This window comes from Acanthochromis polyacanthus, chromosome 10 (genome assembly GCF_021347895.1).
Source record: "Acanthochromis polyacanthus isolate Apoly-LR-REF ecotype Palm Island chromosome 10, KAUST_Apoly_ChrSc, whole genome shotgun sequence".
NCBI classification, from domain to species: Eukaryota; Metazoa; Chordata; class Actinopteri; family Pomacentridae; genus Acanthochromis; species Acanthochromis polyacanthus.
The window spans coordinates 39,644,176-39,655,790 of NC_067122.1; the positions used below are offsets into that span (position 1 = coordinate 39,644,176).

Here is an 11,615-nt window from a genome sequence, read left to right on the forward strand (position 1 = left end):
TAACTCAGAAAAGGATATCAAAAAGCATAAAGTCACTGTCTATTAATAATAAAACAGGAGGTACCTCAAGAATTATCACACAAAATTATAGAGCTGCATAATTAGCCACACATTTCAATCTGAACAAGCAAGATGCCAGAAGAGGAAACAGCTTTTCCCAAAGACATTACAGCACTGTGAAATGTTTGTGCAGATGCAGTTGGGGTCAGAGTAGAGGGGCAGTTAAAAGGTGCCCCTGGAGCTGATAGGGTTCAGTCTGTGGGGCAAAATGAGCTGTCATCTGTCTGTACACTGGCTTAAACTTACACACAACTTTGTGACATATGTGACGTAAGTGCAGCACAGCAGATCGGTGGTTATCATTGTCACGTCAGACCGAGAAGATTGCTGGTTCCAGTGAGTCATGGAATGTGAGTGTGGTTGTCTGTCTCTAAGCAGCCATGTGAGAAACAGGTGACCAGGGTGTCCTCTGCTTCCCTCAAAGCCAGCTGGGATAGACTCCACAGTGATGATAGACGCCACCCCTCCATCCTACATGTGCATGGACATTGAATATATGGGTGGATAGTGATATAACTGCAGAGGATTGTGGGTTAGAAGGGTCAGAAAAGCAGGATGACTGCAAAACATGATCAGATGTAGAAGGACATACCAGATGTTTTTCTGGCATACTATGGATATTGAAGTGAGTATTAACAGTGAAAAAGGAGGGCTCTAGCCACAGAACCATGGAGGATGCCAGCATTAACACTTAGCAGAGGATGGTTTCGATCCATCGACCTCTGGGTTATGGGCCCAGCACGCTTCCGCTGCGCCACTCTGCTGTTATTTGTGCAAAATGAATGGTCCCCTTTTATCTGTCACAATATTGTGACATAACTACACAGAGGATTGGGAGTCTGTAAAGTATGCTGTAAAATCCAGCTGGATATATTCTACTTTGTACTGTGGTTATTGGAAAGCAGCCATTGTTGTGTCAAGAAAAGGTTGTAGAATGCTATAGAGCCCTGTTGGTTGACAACATTCACACTTAGCAGAGGAAGGTTTCAATCCCCTGACCTCTGGGCTTCTGACCCAGCATGCTTCTGCTCCGACACATGCCCATGTATATATATGCCGATTCAAGTGATGTTTTCAAGAGGAGAACGAGTTTGGCAAAATCTCCTAAACGATCGATCTACTGCTACTGCAAGACAATTCACCATGCTGGAAAAGTTGCACACAATAGTTCAATAGATCATAAAAATATAGGAGAAGAGGTGGTGTGAAAATCAGGCATTCATTGCATTGTAATACACAGACCTACCACTACAGGATGAATCTGAGGTTTGAGTATTCAAGAGCAGCACCAAAGCTGATGCTCATGTCAGACTGACTGTATTTGGTATCAAGTGGATGGAGATGTTATATCTGTTGCTACATTGTATGTGATGTAACTGGGCAGAGCACTGTTGGTCAGCAGGGCCAGAAAACATGAGTGGATGTGGTAGGAGGGCCATGCTTACTATGTAGTATGAAAGCATCTCCATAATTGTGTCAACAGTGAAAATGGGAAGACTCAAGCCATAGAGAATCCGTGTATCATTCGTTCATTCGTTTTTCAAAATAAAAACAAAACCAAAAAATGAAATAACGACTTGTTTTTTTCAATATTTGTTTCCAGACCCAAAACGAAAAAACGGATAACGAATCTTTTTTCCGATTTCCGATTTTGTGCACAATTGGAAAATGGACAAAACGGATAACAGGGTTAGAATAATAACTCTAATTTAGCTATTATTGGTACCCATTTCCCAATGTGCTTTGCTCGCGCAACAGAGTAGACGCCGCTCGGGCTGCTGCACAGCGAGAAATACGGCCGCCCTCTTGGTCCGGTCACCCGCTCCACTCAGCGCTGTTTGACAGCGCATTTAATCCATCTTAACTCTGAATATTAAACTGATTTTCATGTGTTTTTATTTTTATTGTTTTTGCTGCAAACGTCATACATGTAGCTATGTGATACAGGACAAACGGTTCGGCGTATTTTAATATTCATAGCGGGATTAACAGTAATAGAATATTCTGATATTAAGCTCGACTGTAGACAGGTATTTTGCAAACACTGTAAACACACACACACACTAATATATGTTAGAGAAGCAGATAATGGCAGTAAAGCCAATTATTTCAATAATTTGAAGGGATAAAAGCCCAGGATCTTTCTGCATGGAGTTTGCATGTTCTCCCTGTGCATGCGTGGGTTTTCCCCGGGTACTCCGGCTTCCTCCCACAGTCCAAAAATATCCATCCATCCATCCTCTATATACCGCTCTATCCTCATTAGGGTCAAGGGGGGTGCTGGAGCCTATCCCAGCCGACTCGGGCGAAGGCAGGGGACACCCAGGACAGGTCGCCAGTCTGTCGCAGGGCCACATACACAGACAAACAATCACACTCGCATTCACACCTACGGGCAATTTAGAGTACTCAGTTAACCTCAGCATATTTTTGGACTGTGGGAGGAAGCCGGAGTGCCTGGAGAAAACCCACGCATGCTCAGGGAGAACATGCAAACTCCATGCAGAAAGATCCCAGGCCCACCCCAGGATTCGAACCAGGGATCTTCTTGCTGCAAGGCAAAAGTGCTAACCACTACTCCACTGAGCAGCCCTGTCCAAAAATATGCTGAGGTTAATTGATTACTCTAAATTGTCCGCAGGTGTGAATGTGAGTGTGATTGTGTGTCTGTATATGTAGCCCTGTGACAGACTGGTGACCTGTCCAGGGTGTCCCCTGCCTTCGCTCGAGTCAGCTGGGATAGGCTCCAGCACCCCCCATGACCCTAGTGAGGATAAAGCGGTGTATAGAGGATGGATGGATGTATTCATAGCGTAATCATTGTCTCTTCAAATTATTAAAATAATTGACTTTACTGCCATTATCTGCTTCTCTAACATATATTAGTGTGTGTGTGTTTACAGTGTTTGCAAAATACTTGTCTACAGTCGAGCTTAATATCAGAATATTCTATTACTGTTAATCCCGCTATGAATATTAAAATACGCCGAACCGTTTGTCCTGTATCACATAGCTACATGTATGACGTTTGCAGCAAAAACAATAAAAATAAAAACAAATGAAAATCAGTTTAATATTCAGAGTTAAGATGGATTAAATGCGCTGTCAAACAGCGCTGAGTGGAGCGGGTGACCGGACCAAGAGGACGACCGTATTTCTCGCTGCGCAGCAGCCAGAGCGGCGTCTACTCTGTTGCGCGAGCAAAGCACATTGGGAAATGGGTACCAATAATAGCTAAATTAGAGTTATTATTCTAACCCTGTTATCCGTTTTGTCCATTTTCCAATTGTGCACAAAATCGGAAATCGGAAAAAAGATTTGTTATCCATTTTTTCGTTTTGGGTCTGGAAACAAATATTGAAAAAAACGAGTCGTTATTTTGGTTTTGTTTTGAAAAGCGAATGAACAAATGATACACGGATTATAGAGCCCTGTCAGGTGTCTATATTTGCACTTAGCAGAGGATGGTTTCAATCCATCAACCTCTGGGTTATGGGCCCAGCACGCTTCCGCTGCGCCACTCTGCTGTTCAGACTATATATCAATAGCATATGATGACATGGGAATTGAGATGTCAAGACCAGAATGAAAGCTGATACTCATGTTTCTGTTTGGAATTTAGTTGATGGTGGCGTTACGTCTGACATAAACTTTCTGTTTAACTGTCCCTCATGTCTTTGAGCTTGCTTGTTTCTTCAAGGAGTTGTGACGGAGCAAACATGTCTGTGTGTTGAGGTGTAGACTGAGGTGTTTAATGGCCTTATTAAAAAGCTTGAACTCTTTAGAACTCTTGGCTATACATAACTTTACTGCTCCTCTCAGATTCCCTAGTATGAAACCAGTATTTAGTTATTCCTAATTATTCTACCTACTTTTAGAGAGTTGATTATATGATTAACTTGAGAGACCTTTTGATACAGGTGAATTTTCTTGTAAAAGTTTGACAATATGGGTGGATGGGTGAGTAAAATAACCACACAGTCATGTTAGTTTGACTGAATCTATGATGGACAAAATCTGTTGATTTGTAGATTTTTGGGTTATGGACCAATTGCCACAACCAACTATTTTTTTTTTAGCATTTTATAGGCATCCACATTCTCACCAGAAATAAAAAAGTCATTTAAGTTGCAGGCAGGATAAGGAACATGTCCAGTTTAGGAAATTCAGAGTTGCATCTCTGTTTTTTGCAGATGATGTGGTTCTGTTCTATTATTAATAGACAGTGACTTTATGTTCTTTGATATTCTTTTCTGAGTTAGGACACCAAAGTTTTCACATTTTTTGTCATCTTATAAAGATAAAGAGTAACATGGATGGCAGTGGTGGGATTTAAAACCGAGACCTCCAGGAGTCTAAACCCAGCGCCTTAGACCACTCGGCCACACTACCTTGACATGGCAAAATAGTCCTGATCTGTTCTTACTGCACTCTTCTTGATGCTCACCAACCAGCCAGTAGCTCATTGCCATTCGTAAGAGCCTACTGCCTCGTTTGATTGAATACAGGAGGTACCTCAAGAATTATCACACAAAATTAGAGAGCTGCATAATTAGCAACACATTTCAATCTGAACAAGCAAGATGCCAGAATAGGAAACAGCTTTTCCCAAAGACATTACAGCACTGTGAAATGTTGTTTGTGCAGATGCAATTGGGGTCAGAGTAGAGGGACAGTTAAAGGCGTTATGGAGGATGTTTTTGTTGTTTAATTTGTCTGATTCACATAAAATGAATATACTGACCTTTAGTGGACTTGTATGTATGGTTAAAAAATAAAATAAATAACTGTGGACATGGCAGGACCTGAAAAACATCAGCCAATCAACGCGCTCGGACCGAGGCGTTTGCTTTGCTCTCTTTCCTGTCAATCAAAAATCTTCCGGCTCAGGCCTTGTTACGTAGATTACGTACGCCTTGGACTTACGTGTTTTGTGTATGTGTTGCTTTGGTATAGCTTCATAGTTAGCTGGCGACTTGTTTTGCTCATCTTTTTTTACATAATGGCAGATAAAGATCCAGGGGGACCCAGCCGTAAAAGAAAGGCATTTTTTGAGGTCAGAGAAAATAAAAGACAACTGGATCGCGAGAATGCAAAAACAAAAGTGATTATTGGCGAGTCATTTGGGCGATGGCATCAGCTCAAGCAACAAATGAACCTAAAGACAGATGCCTTGGTTGCTAAATTCCTTCTTGGGCCTATTTCATGAAGCTGGTTTAGTGAAAACTCTGAGTTTCTTAACCCTGAAATGAGGGAAACTCAGAGTTTTCCGTTTCACGAAGTGAGGTACCTCTAACCAGGGAATGCGGGGTAACTCGAGCCTGTTTCACAAAGAGGGGTAACTTCAACTCTCGGTCAGTTACCGCAGTAACAGACTCTATGACTCTAACCTGCTCGCCAGCAGGTTTATCTGAGAAAACCTCGAGTTTCTCTCCGTCTCCGCCCTCTTTCAGCCACACACGATGTTTCATTTCCTCATTCATTCAGTCAGTAAGCGAGCGAGTTTTGGCGTAGAACAGCTTTTATTAACGATCCAGTGGATAAAGGAGCAGCGTTACTGCACAGATAATTAAATATTCGTCGGTAGATTGTTATCAGACCGAGCATAAATGTTCTCGCATTTCCAGACAATTATCGGTTTGAGCGGTACCGTTTCGTAATCGTTTCAAGTCCATAATCTACATAAACAACCTAATCCGTCCTTACATTTACATTACCAACCAGTCATGCTCTCACATCCAGCAGATATTGTGTGTTGCGCTGCGGTTCTTTTCAAATGAAAGTTTTTATATGATGTCGGAGATGCAGAGCACTACAGTAAGACAACTGTATGCAGGACAGTCAGAAAAGTTTTCTGTGTGATTGGCTGCATAGATGCACATACTTCCCCATCACAATTTCCTCGCATCATGAATAGGAAGTCCATTCACAGCATAAATGTGCAGGTAGGCTACAGGTAGACTGACTACTGTTTCTAAATGTTAAAGACTGCATCATAGTTCAACATCTGTCATTCTCTGCACTGTCCAGATCATATGTGATGCTGCATACATCATTTCTTATGTGGAGGCCAAGTGGTCTGGGTCTGTTCATGACTCCAGGATTTATGGAGAGTCTAACCTGAGCAACAGACTGCAGCGTGGTCAGCAGCCTAAAGATTTTCACAATAGAATTCTCTCGTCTCTGTCCTTTAATATACTCTGATGTATCCACTATACATTACAGGAGAGTTTGATGGCCTTCTGCTGGGTGACAGGGGTTACCATGCCAACCCAGGCTGATGACCTCATACCCTGACCCTGAACCAGGCCCCCAACAGAACTTCAACCGGGCTCACTGCAGGACCAGAGCCCGGGTGGAGGTGACCATAGGCCTGCTGAAAGCCCGTTTTCAGTGCCTACGTCTCCTCAAGGTGACCCCTGAGAGGGCCTGTGATATTACTGTGGCATGTGTTGTTCTTCATAATATTGCCACTATTAGAGGAGAGCAACACCCTGCCCTACAAACTGAAGACCCAGATGATGAGCCCATCCACCTGCAGCTATCCAGGACAGCAGAGCAGTCAGAGACACCGTATGCAATAATCACTTTAGAGTTTAAGTCACCATCATCACCACCACAGCAAATAAAGACATGATACACATTTCATTTGGTCTTCTTTATTTCCTACAAATAAAAGAGATAGTTCAGTTAATGTTCCAGTAGTTAACATAATTCACCTGTGACCATCACCCACCTCTAACTTGTGCTCCAGTCTTTCAATTTCCAGATCTGCCCTCCTAATCTGTTTTTTTTGGATTTTTCTCAGCAAATGCAGTTTGTAAATCCATTTTACTGATAACTGGGAATACATAGAGGACATTCAATTATACAGTTGCACATGAATTCCACAGAATGAACCTCTGGTGTTTCCTGAACATCCATCTCACTGCAGTGGAAGCTGAGGAACCATCCTGCTGCTGTCCAGCCATGCTCTGTTAAAAAGGATGAGAATGTGCAATACTTCAGTGTAGGCTAAATGTCACACTCTATATTCAACCCAAAATCTGAATGAGAAGAGAAATATCAGCAACATACCTCTATATGCCTTTCTGGATCCCCCTCTGTAAAGGCAGCAGACACAGTTTCATCCTCTTCATCCTAGATCAGTGACATGTTTCAGTACACTTAAACTACCATTTGGATAAATCTTTGGAGTGTTGCCTACTTACAATTACAAGGTATATATATATATATATATATATATATATATACTATGGCATGCCGTTTAGGAAATTATATATATAATGAAACTTGATATATATATAATGAAACTCGATATATATATAATGAAACTTGATATATATATAATGAAACTCGATATATATATAATGAAACTTGATATATATATAATGAAACTCGATATATATATAATGAAACTTGATATATATATAATGAAAATTGATATATATATAATGAAAGTTGATATATATATATAATGAAAGTTGATATATATATAATGAAAGTCGATATATATATAATGAAACTTGATATATATATAATGAAAATTGATATATATATAATGAAAGTTGATATATATATATAATGAAAGTTGATATATATATAATGAAACTTGATATATATATAATGAAAGTCGGAATATAGAATGTTCAGATTTTCATTCCATCTATTCAAAGTTTCATTCCATATATTCAGACTTTTTCCTACTGAGCCCTGGAAGGACATGGCAAACAAAAACAGGAACCTTATTGGACATTTGCTCTTCAGATGAGCTCTTCTGTGATTATCTATCTGTCTTCATGGTTGTCACAGGGAATGGCGACTACGTTTGAGAAAACAGGTAATTTTTAGAGATGTTTTGATTCTGAACACTGAACGTGTTAGCATTAGCTTAGCTACTTAGCTTCGACTACATTTGCATCCCTACATAGCTTAAAGGTTAAACACATGCACCATATGTTGATGATAATGATAATATCTATGTTTATCTTTATAGCTGGTCTTAAGGCTAATTACGAGGCAGAGGTCAGCTGCTGCCTGGACACATCCATGATCACGCCACTGGTGGGACACAATTGTACTGGATTTCAGCTGAAGGCTGCTGTTCTGTCCAAACTGAGACATTTTTATTGTGACATACCCTCCACTGTTGTTAGCTTTTGATTCAATAATTTTTTTTGAGATGAGGAAATCACTATTGCATGTTTCTAGTTAAATACCCTACTTTTATGATATATCACTACAGCATGCACTTTTTATATTTTCCATCAATTTCACCCAAAAGTTGAATAACTATTTGTGAGCAGTGTATGTAGACACATAATAGAAGCACATTTCAATAATATGTCTGCTGCAGTAGTGCAGTTTATCTACCTAGATTGGTGTAACAGTAAAAAAACAACAACGTATGCTACTGATGTTTCTGACTAAAATCTGCTTGAAAAGCACAACTGCTTATCTGTCAAAATGTGTGTAACAAAAGTGTGCACTGAACACTGAATAAAGTCTCTGTAGATTATAGACAAAATTTGCATCTCTCATCACAAATTTCTGTTCATTCATCCAAAGTGCATGAGTAAAATACAAAACAGGTGAAGTACTAAAAAAGATTTATTTTCTAGAAAAGCCAATAGTCAACAATGCAGTTTAATTCTGGGACAGTTGCTCCAGCACCGACACCATGCGTCCCATCAGTGCAACCAAGGTTTTCATTCATCTTCTGGATGTTCTGGAGCATGGCAGAGGTCACGTCTTGGTGTCTTCCGATCTGTTCCAAGAACCGTTCCTCTGACCTCTCCAGATACTGCAGAGGATCCACAGCAGCTTCCTGGTTCCCTTTTCCTGCATAAAAGCACCAAAAAGTACTAGTTGTCAGTAATTATTTTCTATTTTCATAAACACAGTTAACTTAAAGTAAATGTTCTATTTTGTGATTTTAGGATGGGTCAAAAGATAACATACTGATCATGTTGATGTCTGCATAGTCTAAACAGATCTTACTTGATTTGGTCTGTAGAGAGGAGGACAGCGTGGAGGAGCTGCAGGACGGAACCAGTAAGCTGCAGACTAGTGCTCCTGGTAACTGGACCTCATCATCCAAGGCCGACAACTAAATAAAATGAACAAGACATGCTGTTGATAGCATCTGTAATACAAATGATTTTATCCATTAACTGATTTATTGCTTTGTCCATACAATGTTAGAAAGTGTTACAAATAATACCTGTAATAATTTCCAACAGTGATAAATGCCTTGTTTTATTTTACAACAAAAAACACCAAAAGCATCTGTGTATAAGAAATCAGTGCATTGGATTTCCACATCTGCAAAGCTAGAAAATCACACATCAGAATTTCACCTTGAAATTATGAAAATAGCTGCAGATTACCAGTACTCTTTACTTCATTGTGTTAACTTGATCATTTCAATCAGTTTTTTAGACTTGTATTACTGATACGAAACATAATCAACACATAAATTAAAATGTGTTCGCAAAGAGTTCACTGGTTCTTCAAGGGAAATTTCAATGATAACCATATAGTTCAGTAATATGATTAATGGGTCATTGTGCAACAGCGTGGGAGGTTCTGAATACAGGTCTTGGACTGAAATATTGCTGCTGCTTTCCTCCGGTTTTATAAGGAGTTGTTTCATAGCTTGTTAGCTTACCAGCGGCTAACTGGCTGGCAAACAATAGTTGAACGCCAACCTCTAATCACTGATCCGGTGTCCGGACCGCGTTAGCTGGCGGAACGTTCATAATACTGATGTGGGACTGTTGTAGCTAGCGTATTCATAGTAGGATAACAGCAGGATGTTGGAGAAATAAAACTTACCATTATCAGGATCGCTGGTCTGCATGGCAGACTCTTAGCGCATCGCACTGCTTGAATGTCTGTGTGTTTCAGGCCGATTTTAAAATAAAACTCAATAAAATTCTCGTCCGGGTGAGTGTCCTTCGTTGTCGCTTCGCCATACGGACATGTCCCTTCCGGGGCTCGGTAGGAAAAAAAGATTTGATATATATATAATGAAAGTTGATATATATATATAATGAAAGTCGATATATATATATAATGAAACTTGATATATATATAATGAAACTTGATATATATATATAATGAAACTTGATATATATATAATGAAAGTTGATATATATATAGTGAAAGTCGATATATATATATAATGAAAGTCGATATATATATATATAATGAAAGTCGAGATATATATATAATGAAAGTTGATATATATATATAATGAAAGTCGATATATATATAATGAAAGTTGATATATATATATATATCAACTTTCATTATATATATATATCAAGTTTCATTATATATATATCGACTTTCATTATATATATATCAAGTTTCATTATATATATATCAAGTTTCATTATATATATATCGACTTTCATTATATATATATCAAGTTTCATTATATATATATCAAGTTTCATTATATATATATCAAGTTTCATTATATATATATCGACTTTCATTATATATATAATTTCCTAAACGGCATGCCATAATATACATACAAGATATATATATATATATATATATACATACAAGATATATATATATATATATATATATATATATATATATATATATATATATATATATGTATATGCATCCATGACATTTTATACCATCGTTTTACAGGCATCTGCTTTCTTTCTGTTGGCTGAGCAGAAGTCTATGTTAGTTTAAATAGGCTCAATTATTTAGCAGGACATGATATGGATGCAGACATTTATGCTATGTGTGGATAAAACAACTGCACAGTCAAACAGCCACTTAATATTTAGGCTACTTTACAATGTAAAACATGATCAACATGAAGTACCTCCATGAAATAATGCCGAGGTCTGACCTGTTTGAACAATGTTTTTATATTTCATCTTAAGCTGCTGCCCCGTCGGGATTTCACCTAAATGAAATAACTTACTAGGCTGCCATTCAGACAGTTATTCCCTGTAATATTATTATGATTACAAAGGACTACATTTAAACTTATGCATTGATCCGGGCAGCAGTGTTCTCTACGCCGTCTCTCTCTCTTTTGCAGCTGCAGCGGTGTTGCACTTCTTTCTAAAAACGTGTTCAAACTCGCCATATGAGCGCGTTAAAAACTTCCAGTTCAAAAACGCAGTCTTTCGCTTCCCCGTTTCCATGGTGACTCGTCGAATCGGGGTTCCATTGATGCTGTCTTTTCAGACTTGCGGTGCACGCGCGTAACTCCGGGTCAAACTACTCCGAGTTGATTAACCCAACTCATATCAGCCGTTGTGAAACCGAAAACTCAGAGTTTTCTATCTCAGAGTAGATCAACTCGAAGTTGTAGAAGAAACTCAGAGTTTGTAAAACCTGCTTCGTGAAATAGGCCCCTGGACAGGTAAAATGTATTATTGTATTATACTGTGGCTGTAGACAACTTCACGAGTCCTACGCAAGTTTCTGGAGGGGGGCGTTTCTTCGTAAATGTTAAGAGGGGGGAGGTTAGAGGGGGGTGAGGGAGAGGTTGCATGTGCGCATGCGCATGC

General features: G+C 39.1%; 1 long non-coding RNA gene and 1 other non-coding gene across 2 annotated transcripts; both read right to left on the reverse strand.

The window, feature by feature from the left end:
* Nucleotides 1-752: 752 nt before the first annotated feature.
* trnam-cau (transfer RNA methionine (anticodon CAU)) lies at nt 753-824 on the reverse strand. Its single transcript has one exon. It is a non-coding gene; the product is annotated as a tRNA-Met (tRNA).
* Nucleotides 825-8,657: 7,833 nt separating this feature from the next.
* On the reverse strand, nt 8,658-10,142 carry LOC127535939 (uncharacterized). Its single transcript, XR_007944871.1, has 3 exons — nt 9,898-10,142; nt 9,061-9,169; nt 8,658-8,901 (listed from the first exon to the last, which is right to left on the reverse strand). It is a non-coding gene; the product is annotated as an uncharacterized LOC127535939 (long non-coding RNA).
* Between the last annotated feature and the right edge of the window lie 1,473 nt (nt 10,143-11,615).